The sequence below is a fragment of the Podarcis filfolensis genome (assembly GCF_964270895.1).
Source record: "Podarcis filfolensis genome assembly, chromosome: 5".
In the NCBI taxonomy this organism is placed as follows: domain Eukaryota; kingdom Metazoa; phylum Chordata; class Lepidosauria; order Squamata; family Lacertidae; genus Podarcis; species Podarcis filfolensis.
Genome location: NC_139608.1, coordinates 75,510,987 through 75,529,748, shown reverse-complemented (window position 1 = coordinate 75,529,748; position 18,762 = coordinate 75,510,987). Strand labels below are relative to the sequence as shown.

Below are 18,762 nucleotides of genomic sequence, written 5' to 3'. Positions count from 1 at the left end.
CGTGAACGACTCTGGGGTTGCGGCGCTCATCTCACTTTACTGGCCGAGGGAGCCGACGTTTGTCTGCAGACGGGTTTTCCGGGTCATGTGGCCAGCATGTCTAAGCCGCTTCTGGCGAAACCAGAGCAGCGCATGGAAATGCCATTTACCTTCCCACCTTCCCACCGAAAGCACTTTGACGTGCTTTCAAACTGCTAGGTTGGCAGGAGCTGGGACGGAAGCAACAGAAGCTCACCCCGTCGCAGGGATTCAAACCACTGACCTTCTAATTGGCAAGCCCTAGGCTCAGTGGTTTACCCCCCAGCACCACCCGTGTCCCTTTTCAACTGACCTTAGGGGCCCTCAATTGGAGAATTCATACTCCAGCTCAGGGGCATAGAAAGGGTGGGGAGGAGGTGGTCTGCCACAGGTTCCATCATGGAGGGAGATGACAAATTATCAAGGAACAATTACTGCCCTACTAGGGCAGTTCGTTAAAAACTTGTTTTTGAAAATGCCTGCTCCAAAGGTCTTATCTTACTACACTAGGGATTATATAGCTATATATGAAATTTCATGCATATCAGTTAATATCTTGACCGTCCTCCACGAAAATAGCTGTTTACTTGGCTGTTTTCCCATGTTATGAAGGCTGAAATTTCAATTCAGTGGAGCACTTACTGTCCCCAACCCTAACCCTGCGGAAAGCCATCTAATTAGACTTTAATTTGATTTTGACATGCTTTTAGGAGGTAATTTAATTATTGTTTGATTTTATACCAATGTTATGTATCTGATGTTAGCCGCCCTGAGCCCGACTTCAGCCGGGAAGGGCGGGATATAAATAAAAGTTTATTATTATTATTATTATTATTATTATTATTATTATTACTTATTATTATTCCTTTGTAAGAAAATATGAAATAACGTAAAACCATTTTTGCTGGCAAAAAAAAAAAAAAAAGAATCAATGGGGGGGGGGGGCTTGACAAGAAATTTTGTGCACCGGGTACCACCTACGCCTCTGCTCCAACTTTGAATTCAAGTATGGCTGTTAACAGTCTCGCTTCAGTCCAGTCAATAGTTTTATTGAAAATCTTCAAGCAGAATTCAAAATAGTTATTCTACTGTAGCACATTTAACTATATTATTATATTGTGATAAATGGGCATTTCATCCTTCAGTGAGGCCTGCTACAGTCTACCCCATGCCAGTGGTGCAAATGTAGCTCAGTAGGCAGTCCAATAGTCTAATGTTCCACAGCATGAAGCAAGAGGCAGAAATAGTTCTATCTTTGATTGCTTGGTAATCAGATCTTTCCCCCTTTTTTGTATGTTCGTCTTTACTAGTGGAAATCTCAAAATAATGTTATGAGTTTTTTGTGGGTGTTAAACTGCATGCCAGACCCCTCTAATCCCCAGATCCAGCAAGTGTTAAAATCTAATCAAGCCTTTTAATTCCTGGACTTCCTGGTGAGGTGATGGGGGATTAAGGGGCTCAGTGTGAGATGGCAAATGGGTGGTGTCTCCTTTGTCAAGAGAAAAAGCCAGAGTTTTGAGTGGCAGTGATGTGAGTGAGAGGAAAAGCAGCAAACTGGAGAGAGTGTCAGAGCAATGTTTGATTTCTGCTTGAATCCAAGGCTGTGGCTATGGGAGAAATAGGACCCTTTTGGGGTGTTAAGAAGAAGAAGAAGAAGAGTTTGGATTTGATATCCTGCCTTTCACTCCCCTTCAGGAGTCTCAAAGCGGCTAACAATCTCCTTTCCCTTCCTCCCCCACAACAAACACTCTGTGAGGTGAGTGGGGCTGAGAGACTTCAAAGAAGTGTGACTGGCCCAAGGTCACCCAGCAGCTGCATGTGGAGGAGCGGAGACATGAACTGCTGTGAACCCCTCCATTGCAGGCTCAGAAGGCATATATGTGTAAATAAACCATATATCATAAAGACCCCCACAGTCATTTCCAAAAGGAAATATGAACCCTGGGTAAGCTCCTGGGACCTCTGGAATCTCACACCACTCTGGGATTGGGGTGGCATGCAACATTAACATATGTCATGAAATTAATTGGCACCATCAATACTGTTTGACTGATCATAGCAACCAGTGAAGGAGAATTTGTAAAAGCAAGATGAATTTCTGTCTTCAATGGCTGTCACAGTAAATATTGTGTGGTAGGCACCCCTTACAATTGTCCTTCATGATAGGGTTGCCCTCTATTTTGCACTATCATGTATGTTCTCCAATGGAATGAGTGGAGGTATATATTTAAGATTGCCCCTTTTGCTCCTGTATGTTGTGAGAGATTACATTGGGTGGAATTCATTTGCACAAGCATTCCAGTTTTAGGGGACATGGGGAAGGAGATGAAGAGAGGAAAATGTTGTTGAGCAAGGGGAAGAACTTCTGTGGACAAGTCTGGGTAGGTGGATCCTTCTCATAGTTTCTCTGAGAAGTCTTCTATATGGAAGGATGTCCTCTACCATATTCATTGACTTGGAATTAGTCTATAAGTTGCCATTTTGATAAGAGTGTGTGTCTTCTTGTCCCATCACATAAACATGAAGATTTCAGTTACTTCTCAAATTGAAATAATTATGCCATTACTGGTCAAATCTTCCTTTGAAAAATGAAATATTTATGTGCTGGTTATAGGTTCTCTGTCTTAGTACTGGAGCAACCATCAGCCTCACTTTCCAAAAATTAAAAATAAAAAAATCAAATACTATCTGTTTTAAAACTATCCAGTAACTTAAACTAAAAGGTGGATGTTTCCTCCAAAATGTTGTTAGGTTGTTATTAGAGTGAGAGACCAAGGTAAAATCTGAAAAAAAAACACCCCACTATATCCAGTTTATGAATCCATTACTTGGTTCAAATGCTATATCTAACAATGACATTTGCACTGTGAAAGTCAGTAGGGGGAAAAAATCAATGTGTTTTAAAGGCCAAAATCCAGTGGTAGATATAGACCACTGAATTGAATATCATCCTTTTAAAAGCAGATATATTTGCTATTAGAATATTGTGCAAGAAGATGCTTTTAGGTTAGCTTTCATCTTTCCATTAAAATGAAAAGGATTTCTCTAGAGCAATCTATTGAAAGAAAATCCAGTTACCTTGACTTTGAAGATGGACTTAATGATGGTGCTGAATTTAAAACTCCGAGCTGAAATGACAAGGGCAAGTTTAATGTTGTTTAAAGTAGAAATGATCTGTTCTGTGATATTTCCGAATTTTAAAATATATAGAATATGTATAATCGTGCTGTCAAGAGAATTCAAAGAACATTAGCCAGAGACAAGTATGTAAATGTTCGGATTTTGCTCAATCCACAAGCCTCAAGCAAGCTTTTCCTTGGGATTCCCTTTACTTCTTCAAGGTGGCTGTCTCTAAAGCTGAGTAACTTTGCAATTTTTGACACGCACACTTTATGCAGTGAGTGTGTTAGCTATGTTCACAGTAGCACTTGGTGTGGACAACCCCTCACATTGAGGGGAGGCAAACCTGCGATGAACAGGTAGCGACTGTGCTTAGGAGCTATGCCTAACCACTGCATACCCACAAGATGTTTGCAAGCATGTACTTCCCCTTCACAGTTTATTTATCTGTCAGCACGAGTACTAATATACATGTAGCAGATATGCTTGTGACGTACAGCGTGAATCGATTCCTGGACAGTTCTTGCTCCCCTTGTCTGAGCAATCCCATCACTGTTTAGGAAAATGCAGATGAGAAGACCACCTTCAAGTCTAAAAGCCAAGATTATTCTCTAAAGATAAAAGCAACCAAGGGGAAGCATTGAAAATTGGAAAATATGGCTGGGGAAAAGATGTTTGTGGAGCAAATAGAAGCTTGGATGGAGGCAAATTACAGTAGGGGTAAAGGATGGGGGGGAGGGACTCAGCTCCTCTTTCCCACAGCACTATGGCCCTGATCTGAATTATAGACACACTCCTGCCATTTTTTTTTAAAAAAAATAATCTTCTTCTATCAAATTGGAAGAATCCTGTTGATTGGATCTCCCAAAACATGGCTAGTTTAGCCCTGAGAGGTAGCCTATTAAGAGAAGGTACTGTTAGTGGAACAGATGTGTGAACCTGTGATTTTTTGCAGGCTGTACTGAAATTCTGTCGGGGTCTATTCAAAATTTCTGTAGATGTTTCACTTATGAAGAACCTTCCTCATTTACCTCAGTTTTTACTCAGGATGGAATTCCATGACAACTTGGAGGTATACAGATTCCATACTGTCTGTCCCCAGCAAGCTTTTCTAATATTATTGGGCTTCTGTGAACTTACCTCAGAATTCCTTTGGATGATTTGTTTGAAGAAGACACTTCAAAATGTCCTCAAATTTTGCTTTAGTCAAATTTGTGAAGTCAATTCTAGGCTTCTTTTAAATCACTGTAGTCTCCAGTGGTCTATGCAAGTAAATTAGAAGACCTCATTATTTGTTGTTGAAGAAAGCTGGAACATAAATATGATAAGTACATTTAAATTTTGGGGTCCAGAAGTAATATTTCACTACCTCACTAGTTTCTGTTTACAGTCTACTTTTAATAGTCAATCTGTAGATATTTGAGGTTTAATTTGGGAATTACCCCCAATATATATATTGAGTCTCATCAACAATAGTATTTTTAATGCTATGGCTTTTTCTGGTGGCAGTAAATTGGGAGCTTTGCTTATAAATGGTTTTCTCTGAGGCCAGTACTCACATTTATGTATATCTAGATTTATCTGCACCTGATGACAAGTAATTAAATAGGTGGACTCAATACATTGAAAAACACTGCATTTCAGATGTCATGAACTGATATGAAAGTTCACACATACAGCTCTGCCAGTCATCACTTGATGGTACAGTCACAGAGAGGTAATACATGAACAGCCCTGAGGCCAAAGCATAGAATAGCAGGGCGGTATTCAGTCAGAACTGAGAGAGAAATATTGTGGGGGATGCGTGGAGTGGCGTGAGAAGAGGAGAAACTTTTCTACAGTTGATCTAGCTCAGAAATTCCATTCATATATTCACAATATTAGTGATTTGTTATGTCTGACATATGAAGGATGCATATATAGCTGAGATGACCACCAAATAAAGATCAGCAGTGTTGATTGGGCTGGACTTTTTTTAAGGATCTATCCAAAATCTTGAACTGTAGCATATTTTCTGGCATGCCGGAGTACTTTTTAGATTGGAGGTAGAGCCAACAGCTAGTGGAACTTGAAATGCAAATGTGCATTGTGCAGTTGTGATGTTATAATGTATCTCATCTTGCCAGTGGGAGTGAAACAGCACAGGGACTTAGTGCCATTTTTTTTAAAATATTATTTCCTTTGAAGCCATAAGTTTAGATGGTGCTACTCAATAGAAAAAGCAGCTTGATCCCTTAAAAAACAATCAAATACTGCTGCATTGCTCTGGAGAAAAGGAATCAAAGAAAACCATTCATTTCAAGCCCAATGTGTATTTGGAGAGGTCAGGGAGGGAGAAATATCTGCCAAAGAGAATGAGCTGTAATAAGAATGAAAGCTTTTGTTTTTCAGCTGTCAGAGTAGATGTTAGGTTAGTAAATATTACAAATAAAAGGCATGGGAGCCCCCTCTCAAACAGGTAACTATCACAAAGTGGTATCACAAACATATTTATGGAAAGAACTAATTCATTCCAAATGATCTTTTTTTTTAAAAAAAATAAAAATCAAATGTTAATTTGACTTTGGAAAGGGGATCTTGTAATCTTCCCAGCCAATGTACTTATTATAAGTGGTAAGCTGCAAATCGAAATTGCCATAAGTTTTTGCTGAGATCCATACCAAGCCCTTTATAGTAAAGGGAGCTGAAAGATGGCAGAACTCTATTTGCTGTGACAATGGGTTGCTATAACACAAATTCAGAAAACACGGCTAAGTCCTCTCATTGCCCATTCACCAGTGCCATTAGCAAAAGCAAGAGGTTTGGGAGTGCACCAGGATGTTGTTGAGAGTAATGAATGGCTCTCCCTTTTAAAAACACAAAACACCTTTGATATGTAAAGGTGTCCTCCTTTGTTCTGCCGCTGTTCACTTTTATTTCAAAACACTCTGGCTCCCATCCAGATATAGCCGTGCCCAACAAGGCTTGTGTAGCCTGACACAGTGATTGGTGGTTCACACCATGCAGTGCAAACAGGGCCCACATTCAATACCTCATGTCCAAAGATTCAGGGCAACGGAGGTGCCCAGGGCATCTAGCCTGTGCCCACATTTCCTGATCCAGCAAGGGCCACCTCTGTGTGCGATATCTCTTGTGTTGGAATGAATGGTCTCTGGCCTAGAGGCGGACAAATCAAAGAGCCCGTTTTGCAAATGTACTGAGCTGATCAGAGATGTTTTCTTATGCATTTGATGGGCTTTGTCTTTTGAACAAGAAGCTGGGCTGCTTTGTGCAAAGTCCCTTCAGTCTAGGCATTCAGATGTCGGCGCTTATTATGCATATAATCAATCACTCCTCTGTCTTCCAAGATGGTTGTCTGAAGTCTTGTATAGAATCTTACAATGGGGATGCAGATGCCATGTTCTGCAGGGGTGGGGGATGGGGAGAGCTTCATTTGAGATCCCTTGGCTTAGTTAAATTGTAAAATTGTCATGTTTATAGTGTGTATAAACATATTCAGCCAGACAAACATATATTCAGCCGGAACTAAGTTCCGGCACCTCTCCAGTGGGTGCTATTGCCATTCTAAGAGAACAAGGGAGGCATTCATGGTGAGTTCCAACACCTCTTTTTCTAGATATATGCCTCCCTGATTTGGGAATGCTTAAGTGAAGTTTTCTAAAGCTTCTTCCTATCTGTCAAAGCATGAGCATTGTTCTTTAACCACTGAGATATCCTCTTGAGGCTGACTGTTAAGAGTCTGAGAGTGAGACAGTGCCACTTTTCAACAAATATGCAAGCAGGTTCAACTGTGCAGTTTGCTCCAAAGATACTGTTACGCTACTTTTACAAAAGGGAGTGTAAGGTCCTTTTCAATAGATTTTTGGGTACACCTTACTCTGTTTGCAGGAAAGACACTTATGGTGCTGTTTCATAGATTCCACCATTTCCCTCCCCTATTCAGTTAAGCTTGGCCATGATCCAAAGCGTGCTGAGGGGCTTCAATATGTCCATTGGAATGTTTTCCCCCCTTTTCTGAACAGTAAACATCTTTCCCTGTCATAAACGGCATCCCTCTCACATGTTCCAAAAGTGGGTTGGTGTATTGCACAGGAGTCAGCTTTTTAAGAACTCTCTCTCTCACACACACATTGAATACATGGAACTCGTTGTACGGTGTATTGAATCTTAACCTTTAAGGCTGAAATTATTCTGAGCTAAAGCACTAAAAGTGAGCATCCCTCCCACCTTTCTCCATTGTACTGATGTGAAATTCGAGGTTGGTCTTTATCAGTTCTGATGACCTCTTTAGCAACATGGTTGGTTTCTTCCCTGGTAAAATAGTTTTGGGTACTCCTATTGTCATATGGGAGTACCCAAAACTATTTTACCAGGGAAGAAACCAACATATGAGGGACGCGGGTGGCGCTGTGGGTTAAAGCCTCAGCGCCTAGGACTTGCCGATTGAAAGGTCGGCGGTTCAAATCCCCGCGGCGGGGTGCGCTCCCGTCGTTCAGTCCCAGCGCCTGCCAACCTAGCAGTTTGAAAGCACCCCCGGGTGCAAGTAGATAAATAGGGACCGCTTACCAGTGGGAAGGTAAACAGCATTCCGTGTGCTGCGCTGGCTCACCAGATGCAGCTTGTCACGCTGGCCACATGACCCGGAAGTGTCTGCGGACAGCGCTGGCTCCCGGCCTATAGAGTGAGATGAGCGCACAACCCTAGAGTCTGGCAAGACTGGCCCGTACGGGCAAGGGTACCTTTACTTTTTATTGTCATATGAAAGCATAAGTCCTATCAGACTTGTCTCATCCAGCATTCTATTCAACCTTCAAATTGTGTCTTCTAACACAAGGCAGGTCTTATGTGGTTGTTTTGGTTTTGTGGATCAGCTCAAGGTGTGAATAAAGGAATGACTGCATGTCTCTGTTGATTTCAGCTCTTCAGAAAGCAGTGGTCTTAGCATATCACGAATTAACTGTGAGTCAGCCATGTAGTGCTGCAGCTAAAATCCTAGGCTGCATCCAACAGCATATTGTCTGGCTCATAAGAAGCAATTTTGGACCACCCCTTTCTGCTTTGATCAGGCTACACCTGGGAGACTGTACCCAAATGAAGGTAACAATGATGGCAAGTGGCATAAGCTCAGCTCCTATTAGGAAGGACTAATGGAGCTGGCTAGGCTCGCCCTGGACAAAAGATGATTAAAAGGTAATATGATAGCCATTTTCATGTCTGGAGCAAATTTATGTTGATGCAGAGGATAGGACCCAAACCAGTGAGTTCCTGTAATAGAGAGGATTACGAATGAATGTTAGGAAGAACTTCCTGATGGTACAAATTATTTGATAATGGAACAGACTTCCTTAGTAGATAGTGGATTCTCCTTCACGGAGGGTGTTTAAGTGGACCCTGGATGGTCATTTATCAGGAAAAGTCCAGTAATGGCTTTCCTGCATTGGCCTAGGGGAGTTGACTAAATGACCTTTGATGTCCTTTTCATGACCCATTTCCTCATCATTGCTAGATTAACTTTCCAGATAGTTTTTTGATTATTTAGACAGGAACCTAATAAACTCCAAATCTAATGAACATTTAAGGTCAAAGTAGACACATGATTAGGATCTCAAGTGTCACTGCTTTGAAGGACACAGAAGTGGTGCTTGAAATCCTTTCTTTGCTTGCTCTTGCCCTGATCTAAATCACCCTCCTACCAGAAGCTACCATTAGTGCCATGAAAAACAAAAACAAACCTCTCACACACAAAAGCAGGTACAGAATTGCTAGACTCATTTGGCCTTAATTGAAATGTCAAAACATCCATATTTATTTCTTTTCTCCTTGCTTCATTTCTGTCCCAAGGAGTCCACCCAGTTCCCTCTCTCCTCCATGGTAGGTCATTGGAGGAAAAGGTTCAGATGGACCTAACTTGGTATTTTCTAGGCATTATTTCCAGCCTCTTATGAGGTTGTAAGCTCTCCTGTTGCACCACCCTCTGAGGAAATACTCCTCTACCTTTAAAAGGGGTGTGTGACAAGCAGCAGAGATGCCCCATTGATTCACAGAACTTTACTGTCTCAAAATGTAATTTTGAAGGCTGTATATTCTGTGACTGTAGCATACAGCCCCCTCAATATAGCAAATAGCATTTTCAATTTCCACAAGGTGAAATTGATCATACTTTTGTATTGTGGCCTCTTCTCACATCCCCCTCTACATGTTCAGTAAATCATAGAGGGAAGTGGGATAGTACCGTCTGGCCCTGCCTCCAATCTCCCTTGTCTGCTGGCACTGCCTCAGGCTTCTGCCTTTGAGCAGAGCATAACACACATGCACACACCCACACCCTTGTGTGCATAGCATTGGTTTTCGGCCAGTGTGCTGTGGCTCCCTGGGGAGACTTGAGGAACGTTCAGGGGAGCCCCAGGGGCTGTTCTTTCATTAACTTGCAGCCCGTATCTCCCTGCATGAGCTTTTTCTCTCTGAGGAACATTCAGAGGATACATGCATTCCCAGTTAAACATGAGTCAAAAATGGTGCCGAAAAGGGGCGGAACAGGGAAATCCCCACTTATGTGCATCCTGTAATGGAACCCCAGTGTAAGTGGCTTCCACAGGGGAGTTTCAGAAAGAATGTGGTTGGCCAAGGAAGTCCTGGATTCAAAAAGGTTGAAAACCTGTATAGGGCCTACATATATAAATGGGAAGCTAAGCACAGTTATGATACCAGAAGTATGCAAAGCTGTATGCATATATGTGCACACAGTTGTATATGTGCAGCACCTGCAATTAACATTCTGCCTAATGCATAGAGGTAATGAAATGGTAATGAAAAGATCCCTGCTTCTTGGGAGAAAAGCAATGACAAGCCTAGACAGCATCTTAAAAAGCAGAGACATCACCTTGCCAACAAAGGTCCGTATAGTTAAAGCTATGGTTTTCCCAGTAGTGATGTATGGAAGTGAGAGCTGGACCATAAAGAAGGCTGATCGCCAAAGAATTGATGCTTTTGAATTATGGTGCTGGAGGAGACTCTCGAGACTCCAATGGACTGCAAGAAGATCAAACCTCTCCATTCTTAAGGAAATCAGCCCTGAGTGCTCACTGGAAGGACAGATTGTGAAGCTGAGGCTCCAATACTTTGGCCACCTCATGAGAAGAGAAGACTCCCTGGAAAAGACCCTGATGCTGGGAAAGATTGAGGGCACAAGAAGAAGGGGACGACAGAGGACGAGGTGGTTGGACAGTGTTCTCGAAGCTACCAACATGAGTTTGACCAAAATGCAGGAGGCAGTGGAAGACAGGAGTGCCTGGCATGCTCTGGTCCATGGGGTCACGAAGAGTCAGACACAACTAAATGACTAAACAACAACAACAATGAAATGGGGCTGGCATCTGTGATCCCACTCACCTGCAAATTTTGATTGGAAACATGAAAGGGAAAATGAGAAGAGCACTAGCATGGTACTCTTCTAGAACTACCCCTTTATATATTGCTTACAATGTCTGTGAGGCTAAGACAAGCTACTGAAGTAGATTTGGAAACAGGTATAGTTCGTGCCTAATTTCACACACGTGATCCCAAATAGAGTGTATTCAGAGGCGAATTTAGGGCAGCGTGACTGGTTCTGCCACACTGGGTGCTGAGTCTAGGGGGCGTCACATAGTGTCACAACTATGATGTACTGTGTGAGCAGAAGAGAAGGTGAGAGGTGAGGTCCCCCTGAATTTTGGGTCCACGCAGGGCACCACTGAAATTTCAGAGTTCAAAGTCTATTCCTAGCATATTCTTCAAGGCTTTGAATTTATCGCAAGATATGTGATGTCCTCATTGTTAAAGAAATGTGCAGATATTATAAAGACATTAGGTCTCTCTTTCAAGGCACCAATTTCTTTCTGATAATTCTCTCATAAGGGTATAGTCTTGATTTTAGAATTGAGGGTCATACTGACCCACCCAGCATTCACATGCTATCCTGGCTCTGTTACGCTGCTGCGGTAATTGAATAAATCTTAATGTGAATGCTAGAGAGTGAATCATGCTACTTTAGTATTCCCTCCCTCCCCAATTCCCCATCCATTTTCAAAAAATAAATTCATCTCACAAAGGTTACCCTTTCGGCTTCCTTCTGTTCTTGTGTGTCTCCTGAGTGAACTTTGTTTTTATGCCCTGATGACAGGCTATACAAATAAATGAAGATACAGTAGGTGTATTTTTCTAAGAGGTTGAACTTCAGTACACACATCAGAAATGGGATAGTCCAGCTAAAAGAAATATGAAATCGAATAAATTGCCTGCTGAACTGTGTTGGCTGCAAATGTCTCTCGCAATGAAACACTGTGTCTTAGCTTTACAGGGATGTAAAGTGAGCATTTTGATAAAATCAGGTTAGGAGTGTGTGTGTGTGTGTGTGTGTGTGTGTGTGCACGGGCGTGCACACACAAAGAGAATTCAGCTGTTGCCCCCAAAACCTTGCATTTTTTAAAGTACAAAAGTAATGCAATTCTGTTTAATGTATAAGATTATAAACCTCACAGGCCGTCTTCCTATCCTGGGGCTCATCAGATTATGGAGCAAGATGAGGAGGAAGGCAAACATGGAACAAAACTGCATGGACACTGTCATGCAGTTGAGTGCTCTATGCATGTCTGGAGCTCGTGATCAAACGGGATATATGTGCTGCACCAAGTCCTTAGGAGAAGGTGTGTTTAACAAATGTAAAAATTCCAAACTAGAAGGAGGCCAGAAACAAAAGGATGCAGCCTTTGTGTTATAAGAAGGCAGGGGTAAGTAAAGGAAACCATCTTCCTGGATAGCTCAGCTGGCTAGAGCAGGAGTCAGCAACCTTTTTCAGCTGTGGGCTGGTCCACCGTCCTTCAGACCATGTGGTAGGCCAGCCTATATTTTGAAGAAAAAAAAGAACGAATTCCTATGCCCCACAAATAACCCAGAGATGCATTTTAAATAAAAGCACACATTCAACTCATGTAGAAACACACTGATTCCCAGACCGTCCGTAGGCCAGCTTGAGAAGGCGATTGGCCCGCATCCGGCCCCCAGGCCTTAGGTTGCCTACCCCTGGGCTAGAGCATGGTGCTGACAACACCAAGGTTGCAGGTTTGATCCCCATATGGGATAGCTGCACATTCCTGCACTGCAGGGGGGTGGACTCAATGACCTGCAGGTCCCTTCCAACTCTTCGATTCTATGATTGAAGGTAGCTTAAAATCAACTCCCAGTCAACATGGTCAGGAAAGTACGGCATTGTAGTCCATTGTAGTATATGGAATACACCATGCTGGCTGCCTCAAACATACATAAACTAATTTCAACATTTGCTATATCAATTTATAAAGAACATGGACTATTGGTGAAGCTGTGATGTGTGGAGCTGGACAGGAAGCTATGAGGACCTGAAGGGAATTGGACTTAGATGATCTTTGTGGTTCCTTCTAACTCTACGATGGCATCTCATAAATTCCAGACATTGTCAATTATTTTGAGAAAAAGAAAGCTTTGCAGCAGATACTGAACACGACTGAATCTGTTAAAAGCACATTAAGCACACTTACCATTATCTCAATTTTCTGACTCAAAATTTTCTATTAAAATTAGTGTGGTTCAAACTGAACGGAGAAATTACAGATGTGGAAGAGTGGATCATATCAAATTGCTTCTTTATTCATTGCATTACACGTTAACTGCATTAACATTAACTGGCGACCCAGTTAATGGGAAATGTATCCAAAAGAGATCTCTACTAGCTGTTTTGCAACTCCCTGAAAAAAGCCTTTAAATATGCACTGGTCAAAACACATTGGGCTGTTTTAAAAATAAAATCCTCCCCCCCCAGCACCATGAGACATGTCCTCTTTTAGTCTTAGGTTCAACAATGGGTGTGCTCACCCCACACTCTCTCATATACACTCATGTACACACATAGGCAGACATGTACCCAGCTCCCACCTCAGCTGGTCAATGAGTAACCAACATTCAACATACCTCACAGCCAGATTCCCATGGCTGGTGACAAGGCAAATTCCTCACTCGATGTCCCCCAGGTAACAGATTCAAAATCTGCTGTGGACTCAGTTGCACAGGATGGAAGGAAATGATTCTACTGAAGCCCTGATGTGAGTATGGAGGATGACAGGGCTACAGTTGCCACATCTCAGTCTTCCAAAGCCTGAGGCTGACTTAGTGATGTCACAAATCAGTACCTGGTGATGTCACAATTATGTGGGATGGGCCAGGGAGCATGGCCAACTGGGCAAGCTGGCGATGTGAAGGCAATCAGACAAATGGCCTGGAGATTTATTTCATCTGAGACCTAACAGATCTACTTAGGGCGAACTGGAATTGCAAGTCCCAAATTGTGGCTTGTGTTTTAAAGCAACCAGTTGGTGGGCAGGTTCACAGTTGAGCAACAGGATGCAGAAAATTGCTGGTTACTATAAAGATATGATCATGTGAGTGGAGAGAATGACAGGAGAGAGGAAAGAGGAAGGGGAAAGGGAAGATGAGGAGGCAATATATCAAGTAGAATTCAGGGGTGCCCAAACTTTTTTCAAAGAGGGCCAGATATCTGAAGCAGACTTTGCACATGCCTGAAGTGGGTAGTAACATTAATAGAGGCTAGGTACACCCTGATAACAACCAATTAATCCTCATTTGCATAACCAACCTTTGATCCCTGTTTCAAAGTAAAGAAAGCCAATTTCTGTTGGTAAGCTTGGTTGGTTAGAGCCCAATGCAGTTCAGGTAAGGTGGGTTTGAACAGTCTCCACCTCCACCCTCACCAAACTTGGAAAAAGGGGTGGTATCCATAAATTTCTGCATGGAGGGATGAGTGAGCTATTAAATGGATGAAAACTTGCATTTCAAATATTGCAGATGAGTGAAAACAGGGGACATAAGCTGTCCACACTTTCTCTTGCCCCTCATAAGTTTGAAATAATTTTGAACTGAACTGAAAATCACTGTTACAAAAAGAGAACAGGAGTGAATTTAATTTTCCCTCTTTAATTTTTAGTTCATATTCCTCAGAAGTCCGCTGTCTTTGTTTAAAGAATACAGTTTTGTGCCTTCCTTGCGTTTTGTTTTTTTAAAAGATGCTGTTTATTCACACACAAAATGAGATGCATCTACATACCACTTAGATATTGAAAATCTGCATGAACTTGCTATAATTCTGGATTGTTCCCATCTTTGCTTTCATATTGCCAGTTTACAGAGGTGTGGAAGATGATAACAGTTAAATGCCGGTCCTCTTGATATAGAATCCCTGTGAGGTTGAGAGGGGTGTAACTACCAACTTAAGGCCCTGAAAGTAAATTATCTCTCTTACTCCTGTTCCAACTTATCAGAGCTAAGAAAACATAGAAGGACTTTCTGAATCTCATTCTCGAGAATATTCTCCATCACTAGGTACAACCTCTTGACAATTTCTGGTCAGCGGGTTTGTGTGTGAGAAACTAGAAGGGATGGAAGGGGGTATTCTGAAGTACTGTAATAATATACTTCAATATTGTGTTGTAGGGCTTACACATCTAGCTTTACGAATCATGTTTGGCTTCTTACATCTAGTGCTAGTTTGGAATAGTAGCTAAGAACACGAGCCAATTCAAATTTCATTTTGGTCATGAACTCACTAGGTGGCCTTAGGCCAATGGTTTGTAAGTGGATCTGGCAGGCAGGCCAACTGTCAATCCACCCACCCACCCACCCGTCAATCACCTGATAACAGGATATGTAATGCTTTTTTAAAAAACAAAAATATTTTTGCTGTCTCTGTATGTTGTCTGCTTCCTCAAAGCATTTTTTTCAGAAGTTTGTGCATATTCCTCACACCTTTTGATGTACATTTACAATGAAACAGCATCCTATACATCTACATATAGGGTGAGTCCTTTAAAAGAGGCCCCGTGGATACAGAGTACACATGTTCCACGGCGCCTCTTTTAAAAGACTCACCCTGTACAGTGTGCACATACACACAAATGCATGCACATTTTCTATAACTTTTGTGTGCAATGAAATCTAGGTCCTTAAATGACCTGGGAAAATTGCATTGAGGTTCAGACTGCTGCCTCTTCCATCCATACACATCCATACAGAAAGAGTAGGAGAAAGATCCTCTGGTGGTTTCCCCCTAGTGATAGGATTTCCTTTCCTTAGAGGAAATCCTTGAAGGATTCCTCTCCCTTTTCCTGAACATTGCTAAAATGAGTATGTGACCTTCTGTTTACACTTTCTCTTCAGTGTTACTGATGATGTGAGACATTTTAGCATGATGACTTGTAGTATAGTAATTGTAGTATAGTTAGCAGTCTTTTCAACAGGTTGGAGACTAAATTGATCAGCCAGAATGCCACATTAATTAATATTCATATGAAGGTTGTGGTTTTTTTTGTATCTCTGCTGCTTTGGTGTTTTTTTAAAAAAAAAATCCAGGGTTATCTGTTTCATAGAATGACATTCAACACTATTGCTGGGTAGCAGTTTTACTTTCCAATTCCTAAACAACCATTGTCTCTTCTGCATCTTAGGTTTGGAAACAATTATTTGTTTGCTCTGATTAGCTGCTATTTAAAAGCATCGTTACTTCAGCACATCGTGTAGCTGTTAAATTTCCCAGATCGCCAAGGAGCTATAGATCTCAGAAAGGCGTGTACTGTGCAATACAACACAATTTCTCCTGTCTGGCTCTCTCATGATGGATTATGACTGGTGAATTAGAGGTCTGATTTATTGTGGGTCGGTGCATTGTGGGCAATGGTTCGTAGCGGCCATGATGTACCAGAAGCAGAGTTGATATAATATTTTAAAATACTGTTTTTCTCCAACTGTCTCCTTCCTGAACATCTCATTTGTATTCCTTCCACAGAGGTGACATGATTATGTTGGGATTGAATCTGCCAGGATCTTGTTTGGAGTGCTAATCATATTTGCTGGTATCTTTTCATTAGCATTTTAACCATTACTTTACATAATTTACCTTCTAAACAGTGTTGATTTTTTTTTAACATGACATTTGATGGGCTGCATTAATTGATTGAATTAATTTCACTAAAATAAAAAAAACAACACAGAAATGAAAGCATTAAAACAAATATGTGTAAAATGTTTACTGAACATAGATTAAAAAAATAGAACTGCAAGGGATTGACTCACTTGTTGAGCATGTAAACCAAACATCCCAAAAGACCTTACAAAAGATGAATCATAGCTTAATAACCAGAGCAGGCTGCTGCTTCTATTTTTGCCGATCCCATATTTAGATGTATAGCAAATGAATCAAGCTATTTCTCCCTTGAGGCTTTATTTATTTATTAAACTTAATATTCTATATTTTATCCTAGAACCCCAGAGCAGGCTAGAACAACAAATACATAAAACAGTAATGAAAAATAACTTACAATCAATTTCTATTACCTGAGGAAAGTCCCGTTTTTGTGACTATCCTGTGGCATGGTATTAAGCACTCTGATCTCTAATGAATAACTTTTTATTATGAATGGAATTTTGGATAAGCTTGCATTTCCAAAACAAATTATAATTCTGTTCACTTTTCAGTACTCATGTCTAAATCTGCAAAGCTTTCTGAGGTCCAAGTAAACTGGAATGCTTTCCTTTTGATCTTGTCACATTTCCTGATTTTTTTTTTTTTGTATTTTCCATCGCTTCATAACGTTACTCATTTTCCCTCCACTAATGAAGGCACCGTGTTTAACTTCTAATGCCAGAATGATTAAAATGGATTAGCAGCTAATCACTGCTAAAGATATCCATCCCATTGAGGGAGACTGCAACAGAAAACCAGTGAATTACAGCTGTCAAGAGATTCCGTTCTGTCGCATGTGGCTTGTATTGGGGAAATGGGCTAGGAACATGGAAAGCTACCACCACACAACCTGTATCTAACTTAAGAGTTTTCTACATTGAACTGGCAGTGTTTAAGGTAGGAATCATTTGCAGCCATACCTGACGACACCTGCAATTGAACCTGAAAGCTTCTGCATGCAAAGCAGATGTTCTACCACTGGGGTACAGCCTGCTTTCCCAGGGTTTCTAATTGCAAAACCAATATTAATTAGCAGACCAATGTCGAGATGTTTGTGCTAACATCTACACATTCTTTATGAATGGCCGCTGTTAATCATATAATTGCAACTGCCTGTGCTTTCTGCATTTCATTTCCCTCTGAGATCAGTGCTTACAATTTCAAGCTCCCCCATGTGTATTTATATCAGCAAATTTGTATGCACGAGGCCTCTAGTCTACTTTTGCCGTGATAAATTTGGCAGTTGCCCCAAGACTCTTTAGTAACAACAGCCTGTAGTCTGTGCTGCATGAGTCTAGTTTTACAGGAGGGGTGCCCAGAACAAGAATCATCACCAGAGGCATATTTAGGGGAGTGAAACTGGCTTGTTCACACTGGGCGCAGAGCCTTGAGGGTGCCACAACTGTGATGTAAAATGGAAGGCAAGAGGCAAGCGGTGCCAAATTTTTGTGTTATACAGGGAGCTGCTGAAATTTGAGACCCCAACGTCCACCACTGTCATTGATGATAGTGAAACTACCCCCCATCACTATGTTGACATCAAAATACAGTGGTACCTCGGGTTACATATGCTTCAGGTTACATACGCTCCAGGTTACAGACTCCTCTAACCCAGAAATAGTACCTCGGGTTAAGAACTTTGCTTCAGGATGAGAACAGAAATCGTGCTCCAGCAGCACGGTGGCAGCAGGAGCCCCATTAGCTAAAGTGGTGCTTCAGGTTAAGAACAGTTTCAGGTTAAGAAGAGACCTCTGGAATGAATTAACTAATTAACCCAAGGTACCACTGGAGCAGGAACCCCGTGCTGTAAGGGGTGATGCTGGGGACGGGCTTCATTGTTTGGCCCCTGAATGGATTAGAATGACAACAGAGAAGTGGGCGATATAAAGAGTTTCCTCTTTAGAGTTTTCCAGAGTGCCAAGTGTGAAGTTCCTGATATTTCCAGGCTCCAAGAAACTAGACAAAGCCATAAAGCCATTGCTAACCTTCAGAGCTGTGCTATTGGTTGTAGCCTTGAAGAAACGAACTTGGGCTTCCTCCATTATATTCCTTGCCCTGAAAAATAATGAGGATACTCGGTAAAATTTGGACCACCAGTTGATGGAGTACAAATGGTTCAAAATGGAAGCTCTGAAGGCGATCACCAAATCTATTGATCAAGGTGACTGGATGGCATCAAGAGAACTGTTGGAAGCGTATCTTCATAACCCATTCAACTGGAGCCACAGGATTTCTGGTATGGCAGCCAGTGTTACCAGCACAGAGCTCTCCCCCTCATCTCTGTCCTCACCTCTGACCCCAGGGTTTTCATCAGTTTCTTAAGAACCCTGATGGCTCATCACAGGACCCTGTGGGTGCAGGTTCCATTCATGTCTTGATGACATTCTCATCAAGGCCCTGTTGAGGGGACAGCACAGAAGAGAAGTCCAGGTCCCACTATCCTGGCTCAGGACACATGGATTTGAGGTGAATTTGGAAAAGTGTGAACTGAAGCCCATGCAGAACATTGTCTACCTTAGGGCCCAGATTAATGCCCACTAGTTTCACATCTGTCTCATGCAGGAGTGAGTGGACATAATGTA

At 41.7% G+C, this 18,762-nt stretch overlaps 1 protein-coding gene and 1 long non-coding RNA gene across 7 annotated transcripts in view; one reads left to right on the top strand and one right to left on the bottom strand.

Moving 5' to 3' along the window:
• Positions 1-13,296, bottom strand: part of LOC310763053 — a 199,942-nt gene extending 186,646 nt beyond the window's left edge. The window contains exons 1-3 of the long non-coding RNA XR_014548434.1: positions 13,120-13,296; positions 4,279-4,446; positions 3,097-3,146 (exon numbers count right to left, since the gene is read on the bottom strand). This is a non-coding gene — a long non-coding RNA (uncharacterized lncRNA). The remainder of the gene's footprint in view (positions 1-3,096; positions 3,147-4,278; positions 4,447-13,119) is intronic.
• GRID1 (glutamate ionotropic receptor delta type subunit 1) overlaps positions 1-18,762 on the top strand; it is a 702,351-nt gene that overhangs the window by 362,796 nt on the left and 320,793 nt on the right. The gene's annotated exons all lie outside the window — the stretch shown is intronic.